Raw genomic sequence first — 19,019 nt, 5'->3', positions numbered from 1 at the left:
ATCCAGTAGAAATGCAGAGTGATTAGAAGGTTTAAAAAAAAAAAAGTGAGAACTACACATTTTAATTTAACATTTATTAATTTGATTAGTAAATATTTTCACTTGTGAAACAGGTTTCCAAGCCTGTGCCTCATCTACTAGAGACTGAGTATTTGTGTTGAGGGTGGAGGCATTATCATGACTTTTGCAATAATCCATACTTTTTAAAAATAAAAGCTAAAGGCTTTATTTCGAGTTTAAAATGAGTCAAGGCAGGCATGGAGGAAGCATGTTCTGGGATAACTGTACACATTCTCCCACAAACGAGCCAGAAGATGAGCTCTGGCCGAGCACCTGGAGCATGAGTCCCAGTCACATCCTGGATGGTCACTTCACCTTTCTCTGTTCAGTTTGCTTACCTCTAAAACAGAGTTAGACTAGTAGAATTCTAAAGCCTTTTAAGAGTTGTGTGTACTTCTATTTTATGCTCCTTTTTTTTTAAAAAAAAAAAAGGAATTTGTGTGTGCATATGTGTGTATGTTGTATGTGTATGTGTATGTGTTCCCTTAGGGCCAGAAGTAAGGTTGAATCAAGGGAGGTAGGGAGGAGATGGAGATGAAGTAACAGAAAATCTTAACAGCTAATCTGCACGTTAAGTGATCTCTCCTGGCATATACTGTTCTACTTATGATTGGATTCCAGCCCAGTCTCTCTGGCTACTTCTCACATAGCTCTCCTCCTACTCCAAAATTTGAGTGCTCAGCTATATCGAGCTGCTGAGTTGTAACTTTGCCCCTTAGCCATCTGGAAGGGCTATTTTTATACAAGTTGTAGCCACGTCTTTCTACCTCCAAGCATCAGATGGCTACCCAGAAGCTTGAGGAACTAGGCCATCCTTCCAATTATGATGATGACTAAAACACTTTTGAACAGGTGGAAGAATAGAAATGCCTTGAGTTTATATTTTGTGACACTTCACTTATTGAGAAGTCACTTATCCAGCCATCTAAACTATCTGGATCACAGTTAAGAACAGAAAACATGCCAAAAAATAAAGATCCCTGTCACAGATGTCACAAAGTCCATTCATTAAAGGCTTGGGTCTTCTCTCAAGGCCTCACGACTCCTACTTTAGACACAGTTCTAATGTGTGGGGTGATCTGGTTTCTGACTGTTATGAAATTGGAAGTAGAACAATTAGAGGGAAGAAAACAATTTGTAGAGGTAAATATACTGAAAATATTCTTTTTTTCAGAGAGGACAGAAAAAAATATAAAAAGCAGACAAAATAAGTCAAAAGAATAGTAGATGGGGACATCTCTATCCTGTAGGTACACAATCCTGTACTAAACCACAGTAGTTTCTGTAGATCAAATAAAACTTGATAAACATAATGATAGTCCTGATTCATTTAGAAAGAGGGCCCATTATCATCAGCAATGTATCATGGTTTAGTGTTTAAAAGCTCAGATTCTCCACCAAGCATGGTAGCTCACACCTGTAATCCCAGCACTTTGGGAAGCTGAGGCAGATAGATTGCTTGAGGTTCAGCAGTTCAAGACCAGCCTGGCCAACATGGCAAAACCCCATTTCTACTAAAAATAGAAAAATTAGCCAACATGGTGGCACATGCCTGTAATCTCAGCTATTTTTTTGGGAGGCTGAGCCAGAGAATCACTTGAACCCAGGAGAAGGAGATTACAGTGAGCCAGATCACACCACTGCACTCCTGGGTTTCAGAGTGAGACTCCATCTCAAAAAAAAAAAAAAAGTTCAGATTCTGGAGCCAAAATACCTCAATTTAAATCCTGTCTTAGCTGTTTATTAGCTGTGTGGTCTAGGCAAGTCACTTAATACCTCTCCGCCTCAATTTTCTCATTTGGAGAATGGAGATAATAGTATTTACCTTGAAGAATGGTTATAAGGATTAAATAAGTTAATGTACATTAAACCTTTGGAACAGTTCCTGGCACATAACATCATTATTTGGTACATTTCAATTAAAAAGAAAGGAAGGCCAGGCACGGTGGCTCATGCCTGTAATCCCAGCACTTTGGGGGCCAATTCAGGTGGCTTGCTTGAGCCCAGGAGTTTGAGACCAGCCTAGGCAACATGGCCGAACGATGTCTCTATGAAAAACACAAAAATTAGCTGGGCACGGTGGTGTGCAACTGTGGTCCCAGCTACTCAGGAGGCTGAGATGGAAGGATCTCTTGAGCCCTGGAGGTGGAGGTTGCAGTGAGCTGAGATCCTGCCACTACACTCCAGCCTGGGTGACACAGCAAGACTCTGTCTCAAAAAAAAAAAACAACAAAAAACGGAGGAATACATTTTCAAACAAAATTATTTAAAATGCCAAGAGAAAAACTAAAGGAGTTTTTAAAAAAAATTATTTTCCTAAAATATTCCACAAATGGATTTCAGTTAAAGGCCAAAGGTTATACTCTATTTTGATGCTTGGAAAGATAACATTTTTAATTATTTTAAAATAGTTTAAAATAGTATATTTTAAAATATACTATAAAGACTTCCTTCACAAACAGGCATCATAACATCTCTTAAATAACGACCCAGTTTTGAAGAATATACAAATATCAGGACAGAATCAGAAAACTTAAGATTTTCTGATTTAAAAAGTCAAGGTCAAGAATGATGTCAATTTCTCTTGTTATTTCTTTTAATCCTCCTAAAAGCCCTGTGAGGTAGGCAGCATATGTCATATCTCCATTTTTCAGAGGAAAAGTGTCTCAGGAACTCAAAAGTAAGGCTCAAATTTAAACAGCTCATTTTATAAGAAGCTACTTTAATTGATCTTCAGTGTTCTCATTTATGAAATGGTGATAATAACATTCACTTCACAACATGTATTAGGATTCAATGGCATATCACATGTAAAGCTCCTTGTTTTTCTTCTCCCCATCACTGTTCCCTTGAAAAATGTACTTCATTTAAAATCACCTCATTACCTGCCCACTCTCCTGCAGTTTTTGTTTTTATAACTTGGTAGTTTTGCCTTAATTTGTTTGCAGCCTAGTAGGTAATTTGTTTTTTCCAAAGAAAGTTGCTGTAGATACATTAACATATATATATATATGTATATAATATATTACATAATATATATAATAGATATATGACTCAAAAATTGTTGCCAACAAACAGAAGTATTCAGTTGCTAGAAACTCATTTGCCTATAGTTCTTTTTATAGCAATTACTTGCACATAATCTTTTCTCTTTGAAGCCATGTTAACTACTGTTTGAGCACTAGCTAAGACTAAAATTTTTCCTTAACAAGTAGAGTATTTCATTCCCCACCTGCTAACAGATGAAAAATACAATATTTTTGGCTCTAAGCTAATACTTTAACAGTAATCCTGACAGGCATTCTAGTCTCTGGCCACAGTGAATTTCTTATTCTCCTGCAGATCTACCAAGTCCAAAGCAGTTTCCTTGCCACTGCACAGCCTGTTCCTCTGCTTGGAATGCCCTACTCCATTTCCTACCTTGCAAACGCCTTCAAGTGCCAGCTTAAATGTCATTATGAAGTCTTTCCTAACTCCTCTAAAATGTTGAGTCAATATAAATATTGAAATATTGTTTACTCAAATATTTTATTATCCGATTTCTGAAAAGCTTTATCACCCTCAGCCTAACTTCTGCTTTTCTTAAGATCTCTGGACAGCTTCCACATCTTCTTACTGGCTCAGGGAAAATGAGCTGACTCAACAAAAAGGTGATGAGATTCTAGAAAAAGCTGGCTGGCTGGCTGGCTGGCTGGCTGGCTGACCGGCTGCAAACTAGGCAGTGAGAAGTTTGTAATATGTTAGCCTTTATGGGGTTAGTTCTCCGGCTCCCTTTAAAGAAGACTGAAAGAAGGAACGTGGATGAGAAAGAAGACGTTTCTGAATTTTCTTACTGACATTGCTTCCAGTGAATTTGCCTTGCCACATTTGTATTATTAACGATGATAGTCCTAAGGTATGATATTCTTTGAAGTTTATGAAGTTGTTTATTTTCATCAGGTTAATCACTTGTGCTGCTTAGCAAATGTTTCCAGCCCTCCCCCATCGAGGCACATGATAGAATCTGACCTCCTTGGCCTGGGCTAGGGCCATGTGCTGGTAGTTCTGGCCAATGAGTTGTAAGCAGAAGTGACATGTCATTTCAGGCTGAAATATCCAACAGTCTGTGCAATGCCCAACAGGACTCTCTTTCCCTTTGCCATGGCAAACAGCCATTTTCAAGATGATTGATCATCTTAGGTCTTGGAGTGAGAAGGTACGGCATGGAACCCTAGCCAATTTTGTTGGACCCATAGCATAAGTGAGAAATAGACTTTTCTCCCAACATTTTACTGTGAAAAATGTTGAAATGTATAGAAAAGTTGAAAGACTTGCATAACGAACATTCCCATACCTGGAAATCACAGTTTCACCTGGATTTCACAATTAACAGTTTGCTATATTTGCTTTATCCCTTATCTGTCCTCTATGTTGTATCAATCTGTCTCTTTTTTTGGCTGGAGAGATGAACAAGAAACTCTTGTATAAACCATCACTAAGATTCTGGGGTTGTTCATTACTGCAGCATAACCTTGCCTTTCCTGATCCACATCTGGGGAATCCAGACCACTTACTCTCCTTTTCTGCTGAAGACAGTGAAGTAAAACTTCTCCAAAAAGAAAAAAGTAACTGTTCGAAGTTGGTTCTAAGAAATCATTTCCTGCCAGGGAAAGTTAGAAGTCACAAGGTGGATTAGGAGAAGGATTAAACCATCTTTTTTTTCTCCCATGGTATTAAAAAATAAGATAAATTATGACTGACCTAGTTATGATGAGGCTGTATTTGGAGGTAGAGAAATGAATTAAATGGGGGAAAGGAAAGACAAAATTAGCATTCATTGACTATCCTTTGTATGGCAGACATTTTATATATATGATCTCATTTAATTTTCAAAACCACTCTGAAAAGTATATATGATTTCCATTGTTAAAATAAGACTATTAAGCTCAGAGAGGTTAGGCTACCTGCCCAAGGTCACACAGCTAGTGTGAATAGAGGAGACAGAATGAAAATCCAAATCAGTATGACTCCAACAGTCTTACCCTCCTCTAGAAGTTTACAGACCCTTAGCCTCTGACAGCCAAGGGTATTTCCTCCCCCTGAAATAACCATCTGAAGGGAGACTATGACCCAAGAGATAACAATGGTGTTAGAGGCAACCTCCCTCCATGCTTGAAGCAGAATTTGAAATGTCAAAATTATTTGACAAAAAAAAAATATATAAATATATATATTATATATTTATTTTTATATTGCATTTTAGGTTTTGGGGTACATGTGAAGAACACGTGAGATTGTTGCATAGGTACACACGTGGCAGTGTGATTTGCTGCCTTCCTCCCCTTCACCTAGACAAAAATATTTTTGAATGTTCAGAAGTTAAACAAACTTACTAAACATAGGAGCACTGTGAATTTCCCAAAACTGAAACAGCTGGTTTTTCCTTTACCTTTATCAGGTAGTCACTTTCTTTGACAAAAACATGTATTTTAAAATACTACTATTGTTTTTTTCCAACTCAAAACCCAGTTGGAATTTTGATCTTTTCACAGTTTATTTATCAGGCTTGTGTTTTGGTGTGAAGTATATCTATATGATGCGTGTATGAATGTGAGTGTTTGTGTGTGTGTGTGTGTGAAGGTCCTTAATTTCTCCAAATCTAGATGGTTACACTTTTAAATGTATTTCATATGACCATACTGAAAGTTTATTTTCAGAATTTTCATGGCTACAAGCTAATGATTTTGGATTCATGTTAGTCTCAAAATAATGGGTATGGTAGACATAACTTTAAATTATCAGGCTTCCACTCAGGGAGCTATCCTGGGGTAGATAGCTCTTGCTTGACAGGCTAGGAGGGGACAGCTAACCAAACTTGCCTGGAAAGACAACATAAGTACCTATATAGGTCATGGGAATTTGTCTTCACCCTATTGAAATAATCTAACCCTGAATGACAAGTTTCTTCAAATAATTGAACACAGACTATCTTTAACTTTTTTATAGCATTTAACCTTTCCCTGGAGATTTTTATGAGATTAAAGCCTTAAAATAAAGCTTGGATACACTCAAATGGGTAGCAGGAGGGAGCTTTCTGGGGTGATGGAACTGTTCTGTGTCCTGATAGCAGCAGTGGTTGAATGAATCTATACATGTATTAAAACTCATATGGGTGTACACACATGTGCATGCGCACATACACGCACACATACGTCTGGCGGACATCTGCTGCCTAAAGGTTTTGCCTTTCTTTTCTTTTCTCTTTTCTTTCTTTTTTTTTTTTTTTTTGAGACAGTGTCTTTCTCTGCAGCCCAGGCTGGAGTGCAGTAGTACGATGCTGTCTCAAGTGATTCTCTCACCTCAGCCTCCCAAGTAGTTGGGACCACAGGTGCCCACCACCACGTCCAGCTAATTTTTATATTTTTTGTAGGGACAGGTTTCACAAACATTCTGCCTTCTCATCAAAAGCCTAACCCACATTTACCATTGTCTCTGCAAACTCCCTTAAGATTGATTGTCTGAAGGCATCGCTCTGGCCAATGTGGTCCTTGGCAGTTTTGCATTGTCTAGAACCTGTGAATCTTTTTGGAGCTTATCTATCTTGGGAGGGAGATTGTCTTAGCAGACTTGAAGGCAGGAGTGGAAGCCACCTGCTGAAGACAATAATGAGCATTTGAGAGGGTGGGTGGGGAAAATGAGACAGAACAGAGGGGAGGGGGCTGGGAGGGATCCCACTCCCTGGCTCCGTTCCTGCCTGCGTCTGGTGCCCCAGGAGTTGCTCTTGAGCAATGCCTCCCTAATGAGTTGGCGTGAACTTGTGCTTGTTCCTCCCTCAGAGAACAAGGGAAGACAGGCTTAAAGCTGCTAAAACGCTTGGAGAACATCCAAAGAGAAGCTTGACACAAATGCAATATATTAGTGAAAACAGCTTGGACCTAGCTAAATAGTGACTACCTTAACAAAACAAACATATGCGAGTTGATGACAATTGTCCTTACAAAGAAACAATCTAGCCCTCTACACAGAACTTGATGCTTCTTTATAGACTTCAGGGAATTCGCTTTACTGTGTGTGTGTGGTTTTTTTTTGAGACAGTCTCACTGTGTCCCCCAGGCTGGAGTGCAGTGGCGTGCTCTTGGCTCACTGCAACCTCTGCCTCCCAGCCTGAAGTGATTCTCCTGCCTCAGCCTCCCGAGTAGCTGGGACTACAAGCATGTGCCACCATATCCAGCTAATTTTTGTATTTTTAGTAGAGATGGGGTTTCACCATGTTGGTCAGGCTGATCTTGAACTCCTGACCTCAAGAAATCTGCCTGCCTTGGCCTCCCAAAGTGCTGGGATTACAGGTGTGAGTCACTGTACCTAGCCAACTGTGGTTTTCTCAAACTTATTCTGAAAGTAAATCTATTTATTCTCAGGTGTGCCTGGAACAACCACCCCAAGGGATCTCTTATAGGCAAAAGCACACTCTTCAATGTGTGCCATCTTGAGGAACAAATGCTCTTTGCTTTTTTTTTTTTTTCCAAATTATTTGCTTTGCATTCTAGGGGAGGGCTTCTCACAGGTCATCAGAATTATTGGGGATGTTTGTTAAAATGCAGATTTCTAAACTCCACCTTTTTAGACCTGTTAAATGGAGCGAACTCTCTGAGAGTAAATCCAACACATCTGCATTTTAATAAGGACTTCAAGTGATTCTTATCATATTAAAGTTTGGAAAACACTACCCTAGGGTTTTCTCACTGTACTCCTTCTTATTAAATTTCATTTATTCATTCAGTAAGCATTCATGTGCCAGGTCTCTTGGGGGCAGGAGATGGAAATAGAAGTGTGATAAGTAATCAAGTTGCTTATAGCCAAATAATTACAATAAAATGAGATCAGTGCTATACTAGAAAAGCTACAAAATACATCAAAGCAAAGAGGAGGAGCCTGTGGGAGTTGGAGGCAGCTTCATAGATAATATTTGAGCTGCTTTCAGGCATAGAGAAGGAACTGCAGGATATTGGCATGTGAAAATATATGATCCACTCTGGAAGAAGGAACTCTGTGGCTGGCGCATAGGGAAGAGAGACGCATGGGATGGGGCGAGGCTATGAGGAGCCTTCTACACACGTTGCGCAGTTTAAGTTTAGTTCTACAGAAAGTGGGAACCAGAGGAAGTTTTTAAATATAAAATGATAGAATGATATTTGAGTTATGAAACAATCTTCCTGGAGGCAGTTTGGAGGTAGGAGATGAGAACAGAGTCTTCTGCAGTGGTGATGTGTGGGGAAGCTAAATGAGGATGATGGCAGCTGGGGTCTCTGAGGCGGAGTAACAGACTGTGAGAGGACAGGAGGGAAGGAGGAGGTGGGAAGCTGACCATGTCTGATAAAGCCTAGTCTGAGTCAAAAACCTCATCCGGGGAAGGCATTTTCAATAGCCAGATAATTCTTCCAGCTCAGAATCTGAAAGCAGACCTGATACTTGAGCTTATGAGCCAATCCTAGTGTCTGGGTCCATTAGCAATAGTTTCTACTGTGTTATAGAATAAGTTTAAAAATATTTGTTAAGTTAAAAACATCACCCCATAAAATATATGATTAGATAATTCCATTTATGTTTTCAAAATATTAAGCGCCTAGAAAGAGAGAATGGCGGGGAGAGAGAGGCTGAAATTTGAGGAAATGCATAGGAAAGGCAAGATTACCATTAATAAGGAAGAAGAGTGCAGTTGGGAGAGACTGGAATTTAAGGGCCCTTGACAATTTACTCTGAATTCTTGTCCATGTTTCAATTGTTTTAAACAATAAGTTTTATTGATGCATTTGTTTTAAAATGTGTTAAAGCAAATTTTTAAAAAGATGCTTACACATCTTCTTGGCTACCACTAGGTGGTACTAGTGGCAGCACAGATTGGACAGCTTTTACGCTCCCTGTGTTCACCCATGACACCTGCATATCCATCGAATTTTAAACACCTTCACATGGGTCTAACTTCTTAACTTTATAGATTAAAACAAATACCTTTGCCAATTATTATTAGCATGTGTCTTCGGAGCTTAGGGGTCAAGGTCCACAGACTATTTTTCTTCCTTCTTAGATATGAGGTAGTATTTTTCTATATTTAATTTGTATCAAAACATTTACAAGTATAAAAAAGTGTTCTTTCTGCATCAATCTAAGTTGCACATAGTTTGGTTCACATATATCTAGATATTTCTCAAGCTTTCCACTTTACAATGATATTCCCAAGCCAAATCTTAATCACATGTGTAAAAGTAATGAAACTGATGGCACCATTCACCTGTGCTCCCTAATTCCAAGACTAGGCTTTTCTTTCCAACCACTTACCTTTAATTATCTTAGACTGTCATATTTTCCATTACCTCAATTGACATGGCAGGAGACAAAAGTGTTGCCACATGTTCTTTCTACACACACCCATGTTTACTGCAACCCATGATAATGCGGCATTTGTGATTTCATTTCTGGGGACTTTTTTCCTTTTAAGCAGGGCTTATTGCCTCTTATATCATGGAATAGTCTGAACTAGCTACTGTATTGTCCTTTGTACAAAAACAACACTTCATTCCAAAACAAGATTCCCAATACTGGAGTTTTCATAGTCTAGAAGGGACACAGTGAAAACACTCACATGATCTCCTAAGGATACCCATGGGGCCAGCCTGGCACACACAATGCTACTCAGTCCTAATAGGTGCAAAGCCAAGAGGAGCCTGCAGTGGCTCTGACTTGGCTAAGACATCCTCCTGGTTGTAATCCTCACTGAGTATAGTGTGATTCTTCATCCTCTTACCCCACTCCATCCCCAAACCCCGACACCTCCAGCAGGGGCACTTTGCAGAGTCAGTCTTTGGATGGAACCCAAGAAGAAACTGACCAAGGTTATTGAGTTGTATTTGACACTCCCTGCATGGCCAGTTGAGCCACCAATAAATGCTAGAGAAGAAAGACAGGAACATTCCATGCATAGGATATTAGATATTAAATAGATATTACAACTACCCATTATTAATAATAATTTAGACTACTTTTGTTTGAGACAGTATCTTATGCTGTCGCCCAGGCTAGAGTGCAGTGGCACAATCTCGGCTCACTGCAACCTCTGCCTCATGGGTTCAAGAGATTCTCATGCCTCAGCCTCTTGAGTAGCTGAAATTACAGGTGTCCATCACCATGCCCAGCTAATTTTTGTATTTTTAGTAGAGATGGATTTTCACCATGTTGGCCAAGCTGGTCTAAACTTGGGAACTCAGGTGATCTGCCTGCCTTGGCCTACCAAAGTGTTGGGATTACAGGTGTGAGCCACTGCACCCGGCCCTGAAGACTACTGTTTACATCAACTGTTGCTGTTTGTCAAGCCCTGTGCTAAGTTCTTCATATATTTTATCTTACTCAATTTCTTCAACCGCCCTGAAAAGCAGTAGTATTGCTACCATTTTACAAATGTGAAAACAGGGGCTTGGAAAGGTTCAATCGACACGCTCAGGTTTATCTATTTTCAAACCTTGTCTTCTTAATTCCTATCCTGTTCTGAAGACAGTTAAGGGCTCTAATTGTTCAGAGGACTTTGTACATCCCCATTTAATAGACTACTGAGGACCTTTACGTTTTTCCCCCTTTTCCCTTAGTTCACTATTCTTTTCAAAGGAGAGAGACAAGGTCAAAGCAAAATAGAAAATGTAAACCTATCCATATGCTTTGTACTGATATTCAGCCTTAGTTATACATTTCTTTGAATACAAAAACTATACTTTTCTATTACATTTGTCTCCCTTCAGCACCTCCCATGATGTTCCACCCACAGCAGTTTCTCAACACTCTGTTGCTTCAGTAACTGGCTCGCCCCTTGTTCACATTTGGGGTCGAGAAGGTTAGTGATAGGATATAAATCAAAATTTTTGCTTTTCTGTAGGTCAAATTATTTTGACCATCTGTTTTCCCTTACCATGAATCCCTGAAAATTAAAAGTATATTGATCTCCAAATTGAAATACTGTATTATTAGATGAATCTAATTTTATTAGCTGAGTTTAATTTTATTGTTTTGAGAAAAACCAAGTGCTTGGTTGAAAGTTGTAAACAAGAATAAATCTATCACAACCTTCTCTTTTCTAAGAACTATGAGCTGGAAATTGTTTTAATGATATAATGAGGTAGGGACTTCTGTGACAATTTAAAAGCCTGATTTATAATCACTTTTATTTTCAAAACAATTTTTTTTCCACTTTTTCTGCTACCCCTGAATGAACCTGGCTCTGCTTCTCCAAATTCAATGATGTCAAATTAGCAGGCAGCAAATTCGAGACTGCACAATTCCCATCAGCTATTAGCTAGGGAGATCTTTTCGTCCCCAAGGTCTAAGTTCAATTCTAAGGGTATGTTTTCTTTTGGACCTAAGTGGTTATTTCCTATTAACAGTAATGGGTTTTACACATGAACGTACAGAAGCTGTATACCCCTAAGATTTGCCCAAGCATCAATTTCATGAGGCCAAAGTAAACACCTTTTTTACTTTGGCACCCTTCCCCTCCAGGTTAGGATAAGTGTTGGCACCTGGATAAGATTCTAAATGATGAAATGCCAATGCATGTTGCTCCTGCATATGTCATCTAAAGTACGTGGCTTTTAAAAATGGATGCCTTTCTTCTCTGTTCCATGCTTGGCCCAGCAAGCCACTGTGACCCTCACAGAGAGGTGAAAAGACATTTTTAAATAAATATTTTCCTAATGTGTTAGTCTGAAATGCTTGTATCCCCATCTACCTTCCATTGATTTGATCAGTATCAGATACTCAGATATTGTGAAATGAAAAACAGGTGTGAAAAAAAGAGGACTGAAATATGAATAACAAACTGTTCAAGACGAGACAGCCAGTTCTAGAGAGCTGGCCCCACTTGCCTAAGAGGTGTGTACCAACGCCAAATAAGCCAAAGGAAGAGGCACACTTGTTTATGTAGTATTTAATAGGCCCCAGAGGGAAAGGGAAGCCTGCTGAAACAACCCCCACCTTTTTTTTTTACTTTAAAAAAATACCTGGCACATAATATGTACTATGAAACGATCTTGCCTAATTTGTTTCAGGTTCTTTATTTCATGTCACTCATGATTTAGAAAGGTCTCTAAAATGTGATGATTATTAAAACACTCATTTGCCAAGACTCTTAAAATATATTCTAACAGCTTTAATCCTGTTGCAGATAGAGCTATCGGTAGCAGCAATTAGCATGTATTTAAATCCAATAATTTCTGCATAAAAAGGACTTTACTGACATTTATAAATTCTTCCTCTGAAAAAGGAGTGAGAAATAATGTGATTAATAGTGAGATGAAGACTCTTTCATTTCTTCTGAAATTATGTTTAAGGACATAAACAACTTGCCCTTTTCTCTGCTAGTATTAACCTACAAAACACAAAAAGTCAATTCATGTTTACCTTTTCAATACTGTTGGCCTCAATTCCTGACTCAGGAAATAATATAAAGCAGTTCAACTGGTTTTGTCTTTTTTGAGAAACTAAAATTAAAATCTCAGGAGTTATTTAACTCTAAACAGAAAAGAATGTAGTCTTTCAGAAACAGTCATCAGAGCATTTTCCAAATGTGTAGACCTCTTAAACTTAGTACCAATCTAAAATAGAAAAGAAAAGGAAAAAAAGGTCCTTTTAAAAAAGCGTGGCCGGGTGCGGTGGCTCACGCCTGTAATCCCAGCACTTTGGGAGGCCGAGGCAGGTGGATCACGAGGTCAAGAGATCGAGACCATCCTGGTCAACATGGTGAAACCCTGTCTCTACTAAAAATACAAAAAATTAGCTGGGCATAGTGGCGCATGCCTGTAATCCCAGCTACTCAGGAGGCTGAGGCAGGAGAATTGCCTGAACCCAGGAGGCGGAGGTTGCGGTGAGCCGAGATCGCGCCATTGCACTCCAGCCTGGGTAACAAGAGCGAAACTCCGACTTCAAAAAAAAAAAAAAAAAAAAAAAAAAAAAAAAAAAAGCGTGTGTGTTTTGGGATTTTTGTTTTTGTTTTTACATCTTTCTCTAGTTGCAACTGGAAACTGTAGGTTTTATTCTCACCTTTCAGCTACTGGCATGTCATAATCTCCTCTAGTGAATGACTACCTAAATTACTATACCCACAAATATTCTAGTGGAAAATCATTTGCAAGGCTTATTTTCAGAAGTGCACTGCAGTACCTCAATGTTGACCAAATTCAATTTTATTTTTCTGTATTACAGCTAACAGTTTCAAAGTGTTATTTTATACCTCACAACTCCAAAAGTATGACAGAAAGAAGCTTATACATATGCTAAATAAACCAGTATTGTAGTTTAGTATGAAAAAAACAAACTACCCAGTGATGGCGAATTCTGTTTTTTATGCTACTCCATAGTGATAGGCAGCCTGTAGCATTTATTCCTGGCTAAGAAAAGTGATGTTTTGGAAAATAAAATTTGGGTGAATGTGTGTTATGCTGGCTCTTGACACATTCAATTTCTTTTTGTTTTTTTAAAAATCATAAGCCATAGTCCAGTTATCAAACTTTTAGTTTCTAAAGAATTGCACTCGGTGTTTGTCAAAGTTAACTGGGTTTAAATCAACACAGCTAGTTCTGGTTTATTTCTTGGATTCTTCTAATCACAAATTTCCTGATTAAATGAGTAAATGCACAATATTAACTGAGTGCTAGAATGAGTAAATTGCTCATACATTGTATTATCCATTATACAACATTCTATACTAGTCACTGATGAATCTATGACTGGGAAGAGTATTATGTTTCAGCCATTAAGTCCTTATTGAGAGTTCCCTATAAACTGAGGAGGTAGGACAGGAGAGGAGATCACAAAATAATTCCTAGATTACTTAAAGTAACAACTATTGGGAAAAATTTTAAAAGTAAAGTCACAATAAAAAAAACAACTCAATTGTCTGCATGGCCAGGTGTGGTGGCTCACACCTGTAATCCCAACACTTTGGAGGCCAAGGTGAGTGAATTGCTTGAGTCCAGGAGTTCGAGACTGACCTGGGCAACATAGCAAAACCTCATCTCTACTAAAAATACAAAAAATTAGCCAGGCATTGTGACATGCCCCTGTAGTCCTAGCCTCCTGGGAGACTGAGGTAGGAGGATCACCTGAGCCCAGGAGTTCAAAGCTACAGGGAACTGTGATTGCGCCACTGCACTCCAGTCTGGGCAACAGAGTGAGACCCTGTCTCAAAAAATAAAATATAAAAAAATTACTTATCCACTTAAGGGAGAAATCTGTTTTATTTTCCTTGTTGCTTTCAGTCTTCATTTTTCTTAATAAATTCCATTTTTAAATTCATCTATAGGAACAATTTGAAGCTGACTAAGTAAGTGTAGATCTAACTGATTGAAGTGTTAGCATTACCAACACACTATTTGTCATTTCATGTCCTGGAAACAAAGAGCTAACATTTGGGAATTGGGGGTCTCAGTAGTATACATAATCCACTCTCTCCTCATAAAGATGTCAATCTAAAGGGAAGCAGAAATGTTTTTATCCATGAAGAATGAGACTCTTCTTAAGTTATAAACACACAGGACTCAGATTCCAACCTCCTGGGTTCCTTTTTCTGGCTCAAGCAACTTCTTCTACACATCCCCAGGGTGAGTTGCTTGGTCTCATGGAATCTTAGTCTCCCTGCCTGTTCAAAGGGGAGGAAGGGAAATAATGTGTTTACCACAGGGGTGTTGGTTAAATTAATTAGTATTTATTATGTGCTCCATTAAGGTCCTCAGTGATATATAACTTAACATTTACATGGCACCTGATCATTGCTTTAAGTTTTGAAACAGTCCTTGGTTTTTCAACCCATGCAAGAAATATAACAAATCTTTATACTTCCAACAGTAGGATTAAGCATAGGAATATTTTAACTTTTCTTTTCTTTTCTTCTTTTTGATATGGAGTTTCCTTCTTGTTGTCCAGGCTGGAGTGCAATGGCGTGATCTCGGCTCATCGCAACCTCCGCCTCTTAGGTTCAGGCCTCCTGAGTAGCTTAGATTACAGGTGCCCGCCACCATGCCCAGCTAATTTTTGTATTTTTAGTAGAGATGGGGTTTCGCCATGTTGGCCAGGCTGGTCTTGAACTCCTGACCTTGGGTGATCCAACAACCTCTGCCTCCCAAAGTGCTACGATTACAGTCGTGAGCCACCATGCATGGCCCATTTTAGCTTTTCTAAGAACAATTATTTTCCCGGGGTGAAAATATTAGTAGGTTACAAAAGCTTATTTCCTCAGCTTTAGGCTATGAATAGAATAGCTTTAATTTATAGTTGATAAAAGCCAAAGGAAGAAAGTGTTATAAAAGCCATTTTAATGGCTTATTCTGCCATCTTTGGTGGCATTTTAAACTACTCACAAATGAAGGAAAATCGGTTCATCTATTTTACAATTATTTAATTCTAGCATTTAAAAGAAACCCAAGAAGTCATTTAGTTGAACTCCTTTGCCTACAATAATAGTACTAAGCACCTGCTTTTCAAAACAACATTCTCATTTTATAGATAAGGAAACCAAGGTTCAGTGAACTTAAATAACAGTGCAGAGACTCAAACCCCAAATGCCATTCTTTCTCTGCCACCTCAGACACGACCAAGAAGTTTTACTTAAAGATGCCCTCTACAGATAGGAATTTCTTCACTTCTTTATCCCTATTCTCTCTCTTTGAACTTAAAAGTTAAACAAAGATTTTTTATTTTATTTTATTTTTTTAAGAGAAGAGCTCTCACCATGTTTTTCAGGCTGGTCTCGAATTTCTGGGTTCAAGCGATTCTCCTGCCTTGGCCTACCAAAGTGCTGGGATTACAGGCATGAGACACTGTGCCCGACCTAAACCAAGATATTCTAATGGAATCTCAGTTTTACCCCAGAGAACTTATGAGTGCCCCCAAATTATCAGTTAAAAGTTACCTTGAAAGACAAGTAATTTTAAATCATTCTTAAAAAACACTTCTACAAATTTTTTTGAAGAAATAAAAGCTACACATATCCTTTTTTTGAGAATTATTCCACTCAGTTTTAGTGATTTTTTAATACCAAATTAAGATGAATACTATATAGTCAGAGGCTTTTTAACTTTGTATTGAAGTATGTGGTTTCCCCTTATCCATGGGGGATACATTCCAAGACCCCCACTGGGTGCCTGAAATGGCAAATAGTACAGAACCCATATATACTGTTTTCTTCTATGCATGCATAACTTTTTGATAAAGTTTAATTTATAAATAAGCATAGTAAGAAGTTAACAATAAAAAAATGGAATAATCATAACAATATACTGTAATAAAGGTTAATGTGGTCTCTCTCTCTCAAAATATCTTGTTGTATTGTATGTTGGGCAATTGAAACCATGAAAAGCAAAACCATGGATAAGCAGGGGGCTGGGGAGACTACTGTATAAACAGAAATAAAGTACACTTATTTTTTGAAGTATCTAAAATCTATCTCATCTTCACTTTGTAATAAGACAAGTACATATCATTGCCATTTCACATCTCAGAGGAACGTACTATGTGTACTTATGAACTCTAATAATAAATAAATTAGCCTACATATCTATGAGTGCTTTGAAAGTTTAAGCTCCATATTTAAATTAAAATATTATTAGTAAAGTATTATTATAACTGTGATTTCATTTTAAATGATAACGATACATTTTCTTATGGCTTTGGGCAGCAGGCAAGAAAAAATAAACATAATGTTTAAAATTTAACCTTAGGGGCAACATAGTAAGACCCCCATCTTGAAAAAAATAAAAAACAATTTACTGGACTTGTTGGCATGTGCACGTAGTCCCTGATACTTGGGAGGCTGAGGATGGAAAAGTGATTGAGCCCAGGAGTTCAAGGTTACAGTGAGCCATGATCATGACATTTCACTTTAGCCTGGGTGACAGAGACCGTGACACTTTAAATAAAAACTTTGTAGACATCTCTGTATGCTATCATTGTTTTTTTAAACAAATGATTATAACCCACATATTGTATGGATGTGTATAAAATTTTGTCTACAAAATTTACCTCTAAATAAACTGCATAAATCATCTTTCTTGTCCATTATAGAAAAAATATGGTCTTAAAGTCCAGAAGGACCCAAGTATTTGAAATAGTAATTCAGAGAAGTCCATGTCAAGTTGATATCCATCTTTTCCTTTAATTTTGACTCATTTATTTCTATTTAGCATTCACTGACAACTAAATAAATGGAGAGACCTTGGCTAATTCATACCACTGTTCTAAGATAGATAGTAAATATCAGACCCTCAACTACAGAGGCTTTATGATGCTGCTGGCCTGAGAACATATAAGTTATTGAAACATTCTCCCTGAGCAAAGGTGTTTTTTTAAATTGCAGTTCATTGCACTACTCATCTCTAGACAGTGAATTAGCTCAGCCCTACCTTTAAATTGGGCAGAAGGACATAGGCCACTAAATGTCCGGCTCTATACCAAGACTGTAATTAAACAAAAACAAAATAGCCATTCCTCACATACCTCAAAAGACTAATGAGGGCTTAATCCCTATTCTCAGCGTCTATTGTAGCAGGAACAAGAGCTGAGCAGCCTTCTGGGTATTGAGTCTCAGCGGTGTAGTTCCCTCTTGATCACAAGGCTCTGGTACCACTAGCAGAAAACACCCTGAGAAGATTCCTGAGGGACCGAATTCAGGGCTTTTGTCTGCCTGGTGAAAAACATAATTCTTTTCCATCAATCCCCTTAGGATTTTTCCCCATGGAGTAACATATGACACCAAACTAACCCCACTGAAGAATGAGTTAGCTGAATGAGAAAGAAAAACAATATCTCATAAATTTACTGACTTTGCAACCTCAACAGTTTGAGTTTAATGTGCTATCAGAAGTTGATTAATTATACTCTTTCAGAGTCGATCCCCATTTTTACCAATACAGCACTGAAATGTGGCTATAAGTTTTCAGGAAAAAAAAAATCACATTTTTAAAGTGTATTAAATATAAATGCAGATATTAACTAAAGAGATCATAAAAATTTTCTTATCTAAGACCTTTGTTGAGAATACCTTATTTATGAAATTTACTATAACCCAATATGATGATTTACTTAAATCATTTGATTTTCTAAATTTTTTTCTTTAGAGTTGAAATTTTTACACTGTCTCAGACCTAAAAGAAATTATTTACATGGAAATACATTTTATATTTTTAAAGATTAGGTCTTGCTATGTTGCTCAGGCTGGTCTCAAACTCCTGGCCTCAAACAATCCTCCTGCCTCAGACTCTCAGTGGGTTGGGATTACAAAGGTGAGCCACTGTTCCTGGCTTACATGGAAATATTTTTAAAGGTCTCCATCTTATAAACACTATATAGCTCCAGAACTTAAGCAACAACAACAAAACCCATCAATTAAAAAAAAGATCACCTCCTTTGAGAATAAAAGTGAAAATAATTTTTTTAAAAGAAGTTATGGGGTAAAGGGTGGATAGAAATTGGAATGATTCATTGATCACGTAATAAATTTTTCCTGCTAAGTCAGACAGGAATTCTATTAGATTGATACAAAAGTAATTGAGATTCTGCCCTTACTTTCAATGGCAAAAACTGCAATTACTTTTTCACCAACATAATACGTCAGAAGATAAAAAGCTATTCCAATTTCCCTTAAAAATGCATGCTGATACTTTAGCAACTCTTATGGTAAGAAAGTGTTTTAATGTATCTAATAATAATAATAAAGAATAAAGGGTCATTATCAGCACGGAAAACTCAAAAACTAAATTTATAGAGCAACTAAAAATAAGAAAACAGAACATCTGTATGAATCTATTTCAGAGATGAAGTCTCTTGACTATTTCAAAAGTATCGGTCTCTCACACACTCACTAGGTTTCTTTAACTTCCCTAGTTACATAACTGATTCTGTGACTTGTAAACAAACAGCCCCATTGCTTGACAATTCTGGATCTGTGG

This window comes from Aotus nancymaae, unplaced genomic scaffold, assembly GCF_030222135.1.
Source record: "Aotus nancymaae isolate 86718 unplaced genomic scaffold, 86718_ANA_hifiasm-v0.15.2.pri h1tg000057l, whole genome shotgun sequence".
Classification (NCBI taxonomy): Eukaryota; Metazoa; Chordata; class Mammalia; order Primates; family Aotidae; genus Aotus; species Aotus nancymaae.
This window is presented reverse-complemented; position numbering follows the sequence as displayed.